Source organism: Rattus norvegicus, chromosome 14 (assembly GCF_021556685.1).
Source record: "Rattus norvegicus strain SHRSP/BbbUtx chromosome 14, alternate assembly SHRSP_T2T, whole genome shotgun sequence".
Lineage (NCBI taxonomy): Eukaryota > Metazoa > Chordata > Mammalia > Rodentia > Muridae > Rattus > Rattus norvegicus.
Window position 1 is genome coordinate 86582465 of NC_141547.1, and position 18139 is coordinate 86600603.

The window sequence follows — 18139 nt, forward strand, 5'->3', positions numbered from 1 at the left end:
ACAGAGACAGAAATAGACAGACAGAGACGGAGATAGACAGAACATAGAGATGCACATATGCATGTGTGTGTGCAGGGGCACACTCGTGCACGCGTGCATGCACACACACACACACACAGAGAGAGAGAGAGAGAGAGAGAGAGAGAGAGAGAGAGAGAGAGAGAGAGAGAGAGAGAGAGAGAGGAATAGAGTCTGGAGAAAACTCTGGCAGGGATAGGAAAGTAATTGTAGGATAGGAATGGGGTTGATCAAAACATGTTGTACGTATGGATAGTAAATAAACTATTTTTCTAAATTTCACAAAAGAGGCTGAGAAGGCCATAGTGATGTGGAAGTGATGTGGAGATGAGACTAGGGGAGGAACCATTTATGTAGCCTCTTCTGTGCTCCTGGCGGCCTTAGAAAGTGGATTTCTAAACTTGCCCATTGTTGCCTTCTTACAAGCTTCCCCTCATGACATGACTTTGTTCCCCTTGCAGCCAGAGATTCAAGAAAGAACAAGAGTGACCACTGTAACATTAATTTTTTTTTCAAAACCTATTTTTAATGATGGTTCTTAAATGCTTTAACCTCCCTTGTAGCCCATCACCCACAAGTAGAAAAAAGAGAATATGGGGAAGTGGACCTGTTTAGAAAGGTTCTTTGGAGCAACTCTCATCTGTGTTTTGTTTGGAAATCAGCTCAAACCACTCACAAACACTTTCAGATACACCGGCAGAGCAGTTTGGTAGAGTCTGGATAGCAAACACAGTCAGCAGTGGTGGTGTGGACCTAGTAGAGACAGTCAGGCCTCAGCCTAGGCTTTAGCCAGCAGAAGGGACCCGGAGGGATGTCAGGAGAAGTTCTGGGCTGTGCCTCTCTCAGGGAGGGGATCGGTGAAGACGTGAGACCAAGAAGTGTAGCTATGCAAGCAAGCCAAGTTCAGCCTTTGACACTATCCGTCAAGTTCTATTTTACTCTCTCCAAACATCATGTGTCTTCCACAGGTCTCGCCTCAGCACATGTGTCTGTCTCAGCTGACATCACTCTGCCCATCAGCCTGAGTCTGAAGAAGTGGCAAGAAATGGCAGCACACCACCAGAAGTTTCTTTTGGTGTGTTTCTTTCCATGGAGTCCTCACAAATGCAGCTCAACTACACAGTGTAAGAAGGACCAATACCTGTGTGTCTTCGGCAAAGAATTCTTCATCACGTGTCCTTTCACATGTTTGCTTTAGTGAACATTCCTCCTCCTGTGTCTGCCTCAGTGAAACATTCCTTCACAAGTCTGCCTCAGTCTTTCACCCATGTCCCCTTCAGGAAAAAAACTCCTTCATTTGTCTGCCCCAGCAAAACACCATCCAACACAACTGACTTTCTAAAGAACTTTTAAGTTTCCACTTTAGACCATTGAGTCAGGAGCCCCAACCCCTTTTGTAATTTCTTCCTGGTAGCAGCAAGCATCCGTCACATTTGGCTGTGGTTCATAGCCTGCTTCCCCTACTCAAAGAGCAGCCCACTGGGGCTATGTTAGTTTTGTCCAGCATGCAGCCTTGTCTGCTCCCCATGCATTCTTATTAAACCAAGATCAAGGGCCTCTTGGGTTAGCATACACATATGTTCATGATTCTGACAATTGGTCCACTCAGCTCCTAGGGTTCTCCTCATTTTTAGGCACTCAATGGATGCAAAGGTATTGACTTTTGCTACAGAAATTGCATGTTAATGCTCTGATTGATGACAGACATTCTGACCATTCAAACCCTTTGCTTTATAATCTTGCTCTGATAAAGTCACTCATTGGTGACATATTTTCTCTCCAATATTATGCTGGACCCAGCTTACATAGGCTTACGGTGGCTTTAGAGAGCAGGAGCCTCTTTTCTCTTCTGCGTTAAATCCAGTGATATCATGTTTGTTGTTTAAAGTTGGCCTTGTCAGAGGGGTTTACATTATGGAGTCTGGCAGACGCTACATGCCAAGGATCTTGTTTCCATAGAGATGTTAAATATCGATTTACTATAAAGTTATGCATTGTATACTTTGCAAAAAAGTGTGTATGTGTGTGTACGCGTGTGCACGCATGCATATGTGTGTGTGTGCATGCATGTGCATGCGTGTGTGTGTGTGTGTGTGTGTGTGTGTGTGTGTACATATAGAGGCCAGAAGAAAGTGTTAAGGTCCTATGGAGCTGGAGTTAGAGGTGGTTGTCAGTTGCCTGATGGTGGGCATTGGCAACTCAATTTGGGATGCCCTACAAGAGCAGCAAGTACTCCTGACCTTTGAGTCAAATTCCCCCCCTACCCCCCGTATTATTAAAAAAAGAAGGTCGGCATCTATCTGCTTGTGAAGGTTACTTGTGCTATTTATTTTGCCACTTTCATGCCATTAATGCTGTGGCAATGTCCAAGGTACTAGTAAAGAACAAACTACTATCCAGGGCTCTCATAGAAGAGATCACTGTGCAAGGATACTTGGGTTTGCTGAAATAAGAAACGTTTGATGATGAGATGAATTCATGCTTTATTCTAACATTCTTAGTACTCCAAATTACTTAATAAACTATGGAAATCTATGCTTAGGCTTACCAATGTGTATTTCAGACATAAGGATGGCTTACTGCTCTTAGCACCCAGGGCCTTGGGCATGCTGGTGGCATGGCAAGCATTGCCAGCAAGATAGGCTAATTAGGACCTGGGTTTCTCTCTGGGCCCACATTTCCACCTGCATTGCACCTAGGGGCTGGGGGAACTCTTTGGCTTATAGAAAACCTCTACATTGTTGAGTGTGCTTTAATGCACTTTAATTTGATCAGGATGACAGTATTTTCCCCAATTCCTCTAATTGCTCAGCTTGTTTGTTTGTTTGTTTGTTTATTTATTTATTTATTTATTTATTTATTTATCTATGCTAGTGCTCAACAAAATTTCCCAAGAAATGCCAGAGAGGGATTTCCATGGGAAAATGCTATTCTATTTACTTTCCTTGAGGCCCCACTTTTCAGTTCTTATCTAGACTTTCTTAGTATTATAGTACATTTAGTAATGTCTATTTGTCATCTGTCCATCTGTCTATCTAATCATCTTCTTCTTACACACAGACATATAGACACACAGACACAGACACAAAGACACACACACACACACACACACACACACACACACACACACACACACCAGTGCATACTTTTTAAAAGATTTGGACTTTATGAAACTCTGGGCTTTCTAAATAAATAAACCCAACTCCAGTCTTCACCACATTAAGATTATATAATGTAGGGAATTTTACCTGCCTTTTTGATATTTAAATCACATAGATAAAATGTGCTATCATTTCTTAGGGAGTGGTCTCTAGGTTGGTGGTGTATAGGTAATTTCTCAGCTCATCACAATGGCCGATGCCTAGCATGCTACCTCTATCCTCTTTTTGAGACAGGGTCTCTCCATGTAGCTCTACCTTCCCATCAAATATCTATGTGGACCAGGCTGTCCAGAGACTCACAGAGATCTCCCTGTCTCTGTCTTTTAAGTGCTGGGATCAAAGAGGTGCATCACCACATGCAGCTGAGACAACATCTTCGAGATGCCTTACGTTTTATTTACATCCATAATAATACATGTATCTCCATTTACTGAGCATTCTAAACATCTAGCTGGCATTATTTGTTTTTGATACAGACACTTAGGCAGAAGTATGTAAAAATAACGGGAAAAGGGAAAATAAAATAGATCTCCAGAGGAACAATGGACACTCAATTTCCTTGAAGAAAATAAGACTGAGAAATATAAAGTGAAAGTTAATTAAAACAAATCATGCCATTTTTGAAAATAGGAAAATGGCAGTTTGAGATCTGAAGAAATAGGCTCAGGGAAGCCTTCGCAACACTTTGCAAGCTGACCCTTCTGTGGGTTCTGAAAGCAACCAAAAGGCCACACTTCAAGAGGGTAACATTGCAGTTCACTTCCACAATTATTGTAACTGCCGGTGGCACAGGAGACTCAATAGGCTTAGAAAACTATTGCGTGCATGGCCATGATTTTTACTGCAAGTGAGCATAAAACTGTTAATGCGTGTTTGTTTTCCCTGATGACTTTACATAAGGAAGCAAATAATAGCCAACCCCATTTATAGAAGGATCCTAGAGTACAATATAAACAGAAATGGGCTGCCCATAATTTACACTCATCCACTTTTATGGAAAATATAAAATATATCTAAATACCCCTGTATTATATAAGTATGAATGTATATACATACATATATATATATATATATATATATATATATATATATATATATATATATATATATGTATGATCTGTCTAAAGGCTTCCTTCAACATGTCCATGTATCCATAGAAGAAGAGCTAAGCCAATCTTCTCAGTGAATCTTTTATTTTGATCCAGTAATACATATATGATCATGGTACCACTTCTCCATCTTTGAATTGTTTTAATGCAATTTCAGCCATCTCAGTGCCCTTGGTATACAAACATGTCAGGGAAAGGCAGGGCTTTGCACTTGGTGTTATTGGTTGATACTTGGTTTCCATAAACCTTCAGTTACTTTTCCTCTTTCCTTCCTCCTCTCCTTTCTCCTTACTTTTTCTAATTTATTTAAGAAAACTAGATTATTCCTCTTGTGCTTCTTTTGTCTCCTGTAATTTTATAAAGTGGCTAAAAGAGGATTTCATATTCAAACTCAGTTTTGTGGAAGCAATTTTTCAATCTAGTATCCCGAGCATGGAATATCTGGGTGGGTCTTTGTGAGAACTGAGTATCCTTGGTAAACATTGCATATTTCCTTTCTATCAAGAGCAATTGAGGGGTTGGGGATTTAGCTCAGTGGTAGAGCACTTACCTAGGAAGCGCAAGGCCCTGGGTTTGGTCCCCAGCTCCGAAAAAAAGAACCAAAAAAAAAAAAAGAGCAATTGAAAATGATGGCATTTTGTTATCATTAATTATTTTTGCTTAGTTAAACTTTTGAGGCAGGGTTTCTCTATGTAGCCCTGGCTGTCTTGAAATTTGCTATGTAGAACAGACTGGCCTGGAACTTAATAGTTAAATATTTTCTTCCTTTCTAAAACATGTTTTATTAGATATATTTTTCACTTACACTTCAAATGTTATTCCCTTTCCCGGTTTCCTGTCCGTAGCCCCCATCTCCTCCCCCTCCCCCATACGGGTATTCCCCCTATACATCCCCCTTACTGCCCCCCAACTGAGACACAGGCAAACCAACAGAGGCCATGTCCCTGAAGAAAGTGTACTCTCTCTATTCTAGCAGCTTTCAGCTGCCAAATATGGTAAACCAGGGATGGAGGTTCATGAGACTTGCCATCATCTACGTTGGAATTTTAACTGGTCTGATCTTTTGCAGGTCTCGTGTGGATAACTATGGCTGCTTCGAGTCATGACTGCAATGGTCTTACCCTCTCCTTCACAACAGTTCTTTTCAACTGATGGCTCTTAGGATATTTCTGCATGCTTCCTGAGCTGTATGGGGGGAAGGGCTCCAATATAGATAGTCTATTCAGGGCTAAGTACTTCAAAGTTACCCCCTCCCATTTTGATTAGCTATCAGTCTCTGTTTTAATTACCATCCACTGGAAAAATAAAATTCTCCATTGGAGGCTGAGAGCTGCCCTCAACCATGGGTATGCAAATTAAGTGTTTAGAAGTCAGTCTGATATTATATGAATTAGCAAAAAAAAAATAGTAATAGTAGCTAGTATAACTGAGGAACTATGGACTTCCTACATATGGGTTCTTGGCCAGATATACAGTACGAGGCACAAATTCCATCCTGGGAAGTAGATCTTAAATCTACCCAGGAGGCAGTTGGCTATCTACATTATATCCATACCACTATTGCATCAGTAGGCATATCTTTCCAGTTTCAAAGCTATTTGTGGTGGTTTGAAAATGCGTGGCCCTTAGGGAGTGTTAGGAATTGTAGTCTTGTTAGAGGAGGTGTGTCACTGTGGGGGTGGGCTTTGAAGCTCCACCCAATGTGGAAATGTCAGTCTGCTTATTGGCTTCCTTTAGATGAAGATGTACAACTCCTCCAGTGCCATGCCTGCCTGGACATTGCCCTCCTCTCACCTTGATGATAATGGACCGAACCTCTGAACCTGCAAGCCAGACCCAACTAAATGTTGTTCTTTATAAGAGTTGCCCTGGTCATGGTGTCTGTTCACAGCAGGAAAACTCTAAGACAATATTGATTAATTTTTCCCTCTCTACAACCTGTATAGCATTTTTGGCACTATGAAAGCTGAAAGATAGGGATGAAACTTGGAGATCAGTATCAGCTTGATTTCTCTCTGCCTTATGATGCAATTATGTAGTGTCTTCAGCAATAGTGTCCCACCGTCAATTTCAAAAGGTGAAAAGCTAGAGATGAACTATGATACAACCGGCCTCTTCCGTATTTCTAGTATGGCATACAAATCCTCTAATTGCTATGTGCTCCTTCCTTTTCTAATGTTCAGTTGTGGAGGCATTTTAGGTAGAGTTGTTTCTACTGAGATCATCAAAGTGTTATACAAAAATGTGTAATGCCAGATTCACTGGGCTATTTGCCAGGTACTTTAAAATGGCCTTAAGACTCTTCTTGAGCACCGAAAATGGTGGTTTGAGGTTAAAGCCATTCTCTAGAAAATGATCATGCAAACACGTTGACTTTCTTTTCTGTGTTTTTTTACTATAAATATTCTCTTCCACTCCTCTCCTCTTCCTCTTCTTCCTCTGCTTCCCTCTTTCTCCTTTTCTTCCTCTACCCCTGTCACAGTGATTTCCAGCACCAATAAGCCCATATAAGAAACACACAACCCAGTTATTATATTTATAAGGTCTATGCCCAGATTGGGCGTGTCTATCACTATCCTCACTATTCCACAGCTGTGAGACCCTTTGCTACTTGCAATTTTTCTTGGCCATGTGGATCTGCTCCATATTGAATTCCACCTCTTCCTCCTTTGTCCTCTCTCCCTCTCTCCTCTTCCTTCTGAGACTTTCACTCCCACCTTTACCTTCCAATGCCCAATCATAGGCTCTATCCTTTATTTGACCAGTTAGAATAAGGAGAAGGTTCAGTGAGATCATCTGAGTATGCGATCTACTCCTCATCAGGGACAGCCCCTCTTCAGGAAGCAGAATTAACATCAAAATACAAACAGTACCAGGACAGCCCACAACGTTCCCCCTTTTTGTTGAATTAAAAGGCTCTATTCTCTCAGATATAAATTGAGTACAGCCCTCAGAATTATGTAAATTATAAAATATTATATATACCCAGTCTATCATATTTGTCAATTTAGATAAAGCACTCTACCATTTATCCTAACTTAAAGAGTTTACAATTCTGTACCTGAATTATATTCTTATTTTATTTACCTTGCATTAGCATCTGAAAGCCATCTTTTTAAATATATATCATCTCTCTCTCAATGCTAAACGACTTGACTTTAATTATGAGACCTTAATTAGTCTCCAACCCTGTCAGAAATTGAAGAATGAATCAAATATTACCTGAAAATATAGGAAGCACACAACATAGTTTCTAAAACTTAATCAATTTGTAGAGACAGCTGACTGCCTGGACAGTTCTGTATTACTCAAAATGTTGAATTATCAGTATTCAGCCTTCTGGCCCAGTATCATCTGACAGACCTCAACTGAACCAGGAATGATGAAGGACTAGCTTATTCTGTCTTGGAAGAGTCAAGCTTTCAACTCTCTCACACTGTGTGTTCTTTTCTTGACGGTATTTTTTATCTGTAGATAAATAAGGCAATTTTTGTCCACTGGATACCTTGCCATAACTGGAGCAACTCCATATGGATGTTTTTATGCTCAGTTTCTTCTTTGAACTGTGAAGGGGATATTTTCAGGAGCAGACATGTTTCTAGTCAAAATTTCTAAAAATAATGAAATGATTAAATGCCAGATTCTATGGATTTTTGATGTTTTTGAAGATACCTATCTAAATAAAGTAAATTTGAATTGTTAAACCTTGACTACTCTTAGCTACTTCTATTTGAATATTATAGATGGACCTTAATATAATTAGATCTGAATCTAATATAACAATGAGTTTATTATTTGGCTCTTAACTTGAATCAACTAATCACCCTAAAGAGTTTGTAATGGCCATTATTAAAAAAAAAACTGGGTCTAAGCCTTATATTCTTTTTTTTCTTTTTCTTTTTCTTTTTTTCTTTTTTCTTTTTTTCGGAGCTGGGGACCGAACCCAGGGCCTTGCGCTTCCTAGGCAAGCGCTCTACCACTGAGCTAAGTCCCCAACCCCCTAAGCCTTATATTCTTAAATGAGTTGTATAGGCACATTACCCATCAAAGAGTAACAATATTAATTTCAAATTTTGCCTTAATATAAGAAATTTATATGAATGTAAACCTTAAATCTGCTTCAATCTATAATTCTGTAAAAACTCAATGTAAAAATTATAGCTTCAATTTGCATCAATTATAAAGATTTCTAACAATGTAAGATTATGACTATACAATGTTTCATTTAAGAGTAAATTGGATAACTTATCCATATTTATATATTTCTCTTATTTCTATGATATTACTATGTCCCCCTTTTCTCTTCCACTCCCTTTTCTTTTCCTAAGAAAGAAGGATAGAGAAGAAGAAGAAAAAAGGTAGAAATCCCTGAGTCTGGGCTCTCTAGTTTCCTTCGTGTCTAAAGCTACAACATTGCAAACTGTCCCTTAAAATGACAATATATCTTATCCATAAAATAACATCCACCCCAATCTAAGTGACTAGGATAATGATCTTATTTTGCTTGCTGCTTGCTGAATTGGAGCAAAGAATGCCCTTCTGGAGGTCCACAGAGAAAAGGGAAAATTGGTTTTGTATAAGGAGAGATAGCTATCTTCATTTGCCTTCTAGTCTCTGTGTACTGAGAAAGATCATGGCTGGGCTGAAGTCCTGACTGCAACAGTCTGAAAGACTAGTTGGGTGACCTGGCTATTCTAGAAATGTCCTGTAAGTAAGTCTTTAGAGGAAACAGTTTCAATGTAGACTCAAGCAAGAGACTGGAATGGAAGGTCTCAGCATCTCAGCATTCCAGAGTGTGAATCTTGTCAGGGCTGTCTCTCTCCTCTTTCATTCTGCAATATACAAACCTTGCAAACAACATATAGTTCTGTAAAGACATCCATATGAAACATGAGGATGCACAGATCAGTTAATGAAGATCAATAAAGAAAGACAGCTGTCTTTCTTTAGAGGTTAGTTTGATGACATAATCAAACTACAATATAAATTTCCATCCATGCCATCTTAAAGGATGTACATAACAATGAGTCATGAGAATTTTGTACCCAACAATTGTTATTGGCTCTAAATAGACATTTAAGTCCCTGCTGGTCCCAGAACTGTCTCCGTGTACAGCAACATGTCTATCATCACATATATATCACCTATCTTGTTGATTTGTCAATCTCTTTTTGTCTGTAGCCAATGTCTTTAGCGGGTCTCCCTTTGTCAAGTTTGATCGTTATCAACTTGGAAGGAACCCATAGCTTTTCTTTTCCTGTAGAAATATAGGCATAACCTCTCCCCTAGCACAATACATTTCCTGTTTTCCATTCTGATGTTAGAACATCCTTAAAAAATAGGCTGGTTAGTTCAGCAGTTTTTTCCATTATCCAATGTCTTTCAGCAGCCATAGTTTTGTTCATTAACATTTAAAAAACTTAAAGTTAATAAAGCACTATGTAGTCTATCTCTGGGGGCCTCATTTTGTCTGTTAGCAAAAGTTTAAGAATATAATTTAGAGTTTTAAAGTATGATTAGATCTCTCTGCAATTGCTTGTCTTGTAGTATTATATGATATGCCTGTAACATGTTTTATATTATAATATGTAAAATTTGCTTTTTCTTAGTAGAAACATATGCCAGACCATTGTACATTTTAATTTCTATGAGTATTTCCATAATAGCCATAACTTCTAACAAATGTATAATTACGGAATCAGCCTTTTCTGAAGCAAAGGTAGTTGCCCATTGAAATCCTGAATATGTGTTTACAGTATGAAATACATACTTCAGTTTACCAAACTACGTAAAATGGAACATATCCATTTGCCAAATTTAATTTCTTTGTGTACCTTTAGGATTACTTCCTGTAGGTAATGGAGTTTGGTTATGTAATGAGCATTGCCTCATAATTTCCTTGGCTTGTTGTCAAGTGATAGAGAATTCTTTCTTTAATTCTTTGCTGTTAACATGGTGTTTTTTAATGGAATCCTGAAGCCTCCAGTATACTTCCTAGTAATAGCTGGTCAATTTCATTATTACCTTGTGCCAGAGGGCCTAGCAGACCTGTATGGGATCTTATGTGTGTTATATACAGTGGATGACTCCTATTCCTGATCGTTTGTCGTAGCTAAAAGCAGTGAAGTCAATTCAGAGTCATCCTGAATAAATTTGGCAGTCTTTATTTGTAAAACAACCTATTTTTGCATAGTGAGAGTCAGTCACTATATTAAAAGACTATTGAAAATCTGATAACATCATAAGTATTGCATATAATTCATATTTTTGAACTGATTTATAGGGACTGTCAGCCATCTCACTTACATCTTCTGACTGATTTATATCCTGCCTTTCCTGATTTATTAGCATCAGTATAAAATGTAGGGGGTCCAGAAATTTGATGTCTTTTTATTATATGAGGGTGAACCAAATTAATTCTTCTAATGAACTGAAGTCACGTGCTCTTAGGGTATTTGTTGTTAATATTTCCCAAGAAATTACAGCATGCTCTTTGCCAATATTTATCTTGTGTCCATAATGAGGCAATCTCTGCATTAGTAAAAGGTACCACAATTTCAGCTGGATCCATTATAACTAATTGTTAAAGTCTCATTTGCCCTTTTAGTATCAATTCAGAAACCTTTTCTATGTAAGTTTTTAATTTCTTATTCTGTTTATGTGCTAAAATATCCATTCTAAGGTATAATCTTCCCTCTGCATGAGAATTCCAGTAGGGGAATGAGTAGAAGGCAAGGTAACTAAGATGCATCCATCTAGATGTATTTCCTGCAATTTCCTTTGTACCAGAGCTAACTCTTTCTCAACTCCAGCAGATAATTTCTTCAGGCTATTGCAGACCATAGCCAGTTAATATCTTCCAGTAGCTTCTAAAAACCATTAAAAGTCCTTAATTGATTTCTTCTCATTTCACCTTTTGTGGCCTAACCTTTTGTAGACTTATTTATGTTTCCTAGATAATTAATAGAATCCCCTCTTTGTATTTTTCAGGGGTGACTTGCAATCCCCAGTAAGGCAAGTGTTTTCTTATTTCATCAAATATTCTTTCAAGAACCAGCCATATAATATCATCTATATAATGATAAATAATGGATTGAAGAAATTGTTTAAGAATCATCTCTAATGGCTCTTGTACAAAATATTGACACAAAGTTGGGCTATTTAACATTTCTTGTGGCAGGACTTCCTAATGATATTTTTTTATTGGACAACTTCTATTAAAGTTAGGTACTGAGAAAGGAAACCTTTCCTTATCATATTCACAGAGAGGAATTGTAAAAAAACAATCTTTTAGATCAATCACTAGGATAGGCCATTTCTTAGGCAACAAGGAAGGCATTTGGGGTTCCAGGCTGCAAACAACCCATTGGGGAAATAATCTTATTAATTGCTCTGAGATCTGTCATCCTCCTCCATCTGCCAGATTGTTTAATGACAAATACCAGAGAATTCCAGGGCCTGGTGGACTTCTCTATATGCTGAGCCATGAGCTACAACTGGACTAGCTCTAGCAGCTGTAGTTTTTCTTTTGTCATAGACCATTGATAAATCCAAATGGATGGGTTAGTCAACCACCTTAATGGTAAGGCTGTTGGTGTTTACCAGCAGTATTCCTTCCATAAAGCTAAATTGTTTGTCCCTACTGTATCTTGTTTATGGACAGCCTGAACCATCAGTAATTGCCTTTGATCATGTTCCTTAACTAATTTAAAAATTTTTTAAAGGAACCTAACCAGTTTTGTGGCCAGCCTCTGAAACTGAGGGGATAATAATTTGTGTTTTCCATTGCTGTAACAGATCTCTTCCCCATAAGTTTATGGCTATATCAGCCATGTCTGGCCTTAATTTTCCTACCCCTGTACATTTAAGCCATATAGTTCTTTGCTTTATTTGGGATAAAGTTTCAACTCCTAAATTGGATGTCTACCTCTTGAGATGGCCAACCTGCAGGCCAGGATTTTGGAGAGATAATGGTGACATCCGCTCCAGTGTCAACCATTCATTAAATCTCAATACTGTTTACTAGTTTCCTTAGCTTGGGTCTTTGATCCTCTACAGAAGTTTGTGAAAGTATTTGTTTTTGTCCCCCTTTTAGGTTTTGTGAACTGTCCATAGAATTTGTCTAAGCCTTGTTATCTGGTTTCACAACATATGTTTTCAGAGCAGTTATGTTTAATTGTCCTAAGGAAGAGAACTTTCCCTGCCTGGCATTGGGGACTGCCAACCACCTCCCCTGACACAGGGGTTTTTGGTAAAGTGTTGCCCCATTAGTCTGTTGTTGCTATACATTCCCTAGTCCGATGTTGGCCTTTGTCACATCTTTTATATTTTCCAGAAGGCATAGGCTCCTTTTGGGGATTAATTTGGTTTTTCCTGCAGTTTATTTTGAGATGACTCTGCTCACCACAGTTAAGACATTTGAAATTTTGGGTCTTCTCAAGACCTCTAGTGACAGCTTCTCCTTTTAAGGTCATTTCAGGTGAACAAAGTCCAACATCAATTGTATATTTAATCTACTCATCTATTGATCTACTGACCTTGCTTTCAGTGGTCTGATTACTTTCTTGCATTCAGCATTCGAATTTTCAAAACCTTAGTACTTGATTAGTGTCTTTCTTGCTGATATACTCCTTTCCATAGCAGAAGCCAACCTTTGCAAAAGGTCCTGGGGTGTTTCCTTTGGGCCTTGTATGACTTGAGAAAGTGATTCAAATCTCTTCTCTGTTTCTGCAATTTTTGTCCTAGGCCTTTAAGGTGGCCAAGTGACATAATGCCAAGGTTTCTTCATCATACATAGCTTGCACCTCTGTCTCAGCAAAACTACCTTCATCAAGCAGCTGATCTTTATGAATATTTCTACCCCTGGCTCAATTTTGATGTATGTATTATCTCATTACCCTCTTCTCTCTATTATGACAAACATTGTAACTGTGACACAGGGTTCAATATTGCTTTTGCCATATTCTTCTAGCATTGGGGGATTATTCTATTTTTAATAGTCCAAGTAATCAGGATTTGTTTTACAAATGGAAAATGCATTTCAAAAATTAGTGACACTACATTTTCTCAGTTCCAACATATTTCTGAGTTGCCATTTGACTTTCTGATAACCCTGTGGATGATCATCATCTGGTGGTCTTTGTTATATACTAAAATCTGTTTTCTAACAACTTTTGTTTGGCTTTCTCTAATTTTATTTTCCATCTCTACCTGAGTATTTTTCCTAATTGATATTTTAAGTTCCTCCCTTGAGATCTGTGCCCATGCTTCAAAGCTCTCTTTTCAATGTTCTGCTTCCATAATTTAATTTTTATTGTAATACTGTCATCATGCCATCTATTTTATTTTTATTGACTCATTTTAAAAGGTTCTCCTCCAATCTTTGCTTCCAGTCCTCATTATTTTCTCTCTGCTACCCAGTCTGCTCTGTGAGCTGTTGCATCCTTTGTTCTAGTATCTTTTCTAACTCCTGCTCCAACTTTCATTCTCCTCCCTCTGTTGCTTATAATGACCTAGAATTTCCTGTGCCTCTAGTTCTAATGTTTCCTCTAGACCATGTTGTCAAGTCCTGGATTTCTCTTTCTGTTGTTCATACTCCATTATAACTTCTTGTATCTTCTGTTCTAGGCTCTGCTTCCATAATTTCTCTTTATATTGTAATTCTGATATTGTATCATCTACCTTATTTTGATTTACTCTAGACTCTGCTTCTAAATTTTATCTCTATTTCTTCGTTGTTCAGCCTGATCTATGAAGTTCTGCATGTTTTTGTTCCAACATCCTTTCCAGCTCCTGTTTTCAGCCTTCATTCTCTTCTCTTTGTTGCTTATCCTGACCTATAAAATCCTGAATCATTAGTTCTTGTGTTTCCTCTAGGCTGTTTCGCCAAGTCTCAAGTTTATCTCTGTTGCTCAGTCTCATCAATGAATGTGCATATTTTGTTCTAGCATCTTTTTCAGTTCCTGTCCCCAACTTTCATGCATTTCCCCTAATCTCTTTTCTAAGGCTCATAATTTTTTTCAAAAGACAGAGTCTTGTCTTTTGAGAGAACATAGTAAATCAAGATCTTTAATGTTGTAATGTAGTAATTGACAAGGTGTCTATTTCCTTAAATCCATCCCTGTTGTACCATTCAAAATATCATCCCATAAACCCCAAAAGGTATTTATTGACTTTTTCATCTTTAAGTTTTATATATATCTATATATCTATATCTCTATATCTCTATCTATGTGTATATGTATATGTATATGTATATGTATATGTATATGTATATGTATATGTATATGTATATGTATATGTATATGTATATCTATATCTATATCTATATCTATATCTATATCTATCTATAAAATTCTTATTACCGGATCCAGAGCATTTTGTACTTTTGTTTCTACTGCTCAGTTCAGAACACTGCAGTCTTCTCTAATTCTTAGATTCACAGGGAGGGGCTAACTATAGAAAGACCTGAGGCTTCTGTGTTTCTGACCTGGCCCTCTGACTTTTGTTTGGGTTGTAGCCAGTGGTGTGTGCACTGATCTCTGGCAGCCTGCAGTGCAAGCAGTCAGTGGCATGGATCTGATTATCCTGTGTTCTGTTTAGACATGGGGGATATGGGGAAGTTAGTATGGAAAAGCTCCCTTGGGTGTAGATGCCCAGATTAGCCTGTAGGCAGTTGACTTCAGGGTCCTGGTCCCTACCTAGGCTCAGGTAATTTGACATGCTGCTACTGTCTGCCTGGGGCTTTGGGAGGGAGCCTCTCAGTAGTTCTTTGTAGACTCCTCAGACCCAGTAAGCTTTAATCCATATGCTGATTCAACCTTCCATCGCCGCCCCAGCTGTTTATTCAGCATGTGGGGTGGACTTTTATATTAGGTTAGTTGTGTTCTAAGTCCCATGTTGGGCGCCAATTTGTTGCAGTAATTTTCAACCCCAATAAACCCATATGAAAACCAAACTGTTATTATATTTAGAAACTCTATGCCTAGATAGGGCAGATATATCATTATCTGTCTTTCAGTTTTCCTGGTCATGTGGTTCTGCTCTACATTGGCTTCCATATCTTCCTTCTCCATCCTCTTTCCTTCTCCTTCCACCTTGCTCTCAGACCTCCAGTCCTACCTTTACCTTCCACTGCCCAATCATAATAAGCTCTAGCCTTTACTTGACCAGTTAGAATGGGGAAATGGTTTGGTGAGATCATCTGAGTATGTGATCTACTTCTTGTCAGGGGCAGCCCCTATTGAGGAAGCAGAATTAACATCAAAATACAAACAGCACCAGAGCAATCCATAGCATTTCCTTCTCTTCCTCCTCCATATTCTCCTCTTTCTTGCATTTCTCCATTTCCATGGTATAAATTTTCTACTGTGACTGATTTCAAGATTTGAAAGCACACTTGAAAAAAAGAACCTAAATATTTTACCATTAACACTTTTGAATTTTGACATGCTGGCAGCTTACTTGGTATCCCTACCAGCATTTTGTGTATTTTCTCCAGTAGGCAGGTTATTTGGACAAAAATTTAGTAAGAAATTCAGAATTAATTGACACCATACATCAAATAGACTTAATGGCTATCTATTGGATATTCTATTCAAACATGAAAGAATATACATTCTACTTTGAAGTCCATGAAAGTTTCTCTAAAATAAACCACATCCTGGGATGCAAAATAAACTTTAACAAATTCACAAAGATTTAAATAACTTCCTGTGACCTATCTGACCATAGTGCAATAAAACTTAAAGTTGAGAGCAAACACATCTCTAGTAAGTCTTCAAAGTTATGGAGTTTAAACAACTTATAACTGAATGATAAATGTGTCAAAGAAGAATCAAGAAAGAAATAAAAATTTTCCGGGAACTAAATGAAAATAAAAACACAACAAAACCTCTGGAATTAGTTGTATAAGCAAAATTTATAGCTCTAAGAGCCCAAATTAAAAAGTCAGAGCACAAATAAATGACTTAATAATGAAACTTAAAAATTTAGACAAACAAGAACAAATGAAACCCAAATCCACCATGTGGAAAGAAATAATAAAAATCAGAGACTCTATTAATGAAATGAAAATAAAGAAAATAATACAAAGAGTCAATGAGTCTATGAGCAAGTTCCTTGAGAAGACAAATACCATTGGCTCATGTAAACAAAAGAGAAAAAAAAGACTCAGATTAACAGAATCAGAAATGAGCAGGGAACATTAAAACAGACACCAAAGAAATTCATAATAGTATAAAGGAATGTTTTAGAAACCTGTTCTTTCTAGGAAGCAGACAAAGTCTTGAGTGAATGAAGTCCCAAGTAAATGTATTCTGTTTATATAAGCTGTTGGTTTGGCTTGGCACTGCTATATATTCAAATACTAAGTTCTGTACCCCATAATCCGGTTGCTCCAAGAGGAGTGAATTCTCACATATACCAGCTTTTGTTGTACAAACCTTGGTCTCTTAGTTAACTGGTCAATAAAAGGCTAAAGCCCATGATTGGGTAGTAAAAAGAGGAAGGTGGGACTTCCTGGAGGGAGTGAAGAACTCTGGGAAAAAGAGAAAGGCCCTTTTGGCAGTAGACATGAGAGGGGACTGACATGACTATGGGCCTGGAAAATATAGCTAGCTATGTGACTGGATGGGGCTAGGTGGTTGGGTTAATTTAGATGAGCTAGTTGAAAGTCTGCTTAGCTAAGGCCTAAGCTTTGAGATATTAAAGGCCTCTGTGTGGTTATTGGGAACTAGTTGATTAAGGAAAAACTAATGCCATATTATTTCCAGCTTTAATTAATATATATATTATTAACAATCATTTTATACAATAAGCAAGGCCACATCAAGGACCCCAGACCTATAGGTAAATGCAAAGTTCTCAGGGCGAGGCTTAGGAAGAAGGAGCAAAGTCTTTTTCAAGTCCGTGTGTGTGGATGTTGATAGTATATGCAGAAATTGTCCACCATAGTTTTCTCTTCCCAGATATTCATGATCTAAAGACCACTCCCCTACAGAGACTGCTCTTACTGAGTTTAGCTAATCCTGTCTCCTTGCTTTGATGTATATTATGGACTTTGTCTCCTTGCTTATTGGAATAGAACAACCCAACTTCCATGTTCAACCATCTTTCTTTCTTCCTTTCTTTCTTTCTTCCTTTCTTTCTTTCTTCCTTTCTTTCTTTCTTCCTTTCTTTCTTTCTTTCTTTCTTTCTTTCTTTCTTTCTTTCTTCCTTCCTTCCTTTCTTTCTTTCTTTCTTTCCAATTCAATTGCTCTATGTATTTATTATCTATAGTTAATGCAGTAAGAGGGGCCAAAAGCCTGCAGGCTACACAATTTCACAAGAAGCATTGTAGGGAAAGAGAAGGGCTGAGATTTATCAACTGTATCTTAGGGTCTTGGTGGACGCATTTCTGGGTGAGGTGGGCCTCTAATTCCTGGAGGAGGGGTTCTCATCAAACCCATTTCTCTATTCAACTCTCTATAATAAACACACTGAGATTCTGGATTACTAAGGCTTCTTTGTCAGAGAACCCAGAGACCACCTGACCCCAGCTCTCTTTCTTCACACTCTTGTCACCCATGTCAGGTCCATCACTGGTACCATGGAGGACATAACAGTGCTGCATTACAATAGAATAGCTAAAAGAAACAGATGGCTTTTTAGATTCAGCATACCACCAAAATTAAAGCAAGAAGAGACCAGCAACCTAAACAGACACATAATAAATATGGAGATTTGAGCAGTAATAAAAATCCTTCCAAGAAAAAAATATCCAGGAGCAGATGGATTCACAGCAAAATTCTACCAGACATCCAATGAAAATCTACAGCCAATCTTTCTGAAGCTATTCAAAAACAGAAACAG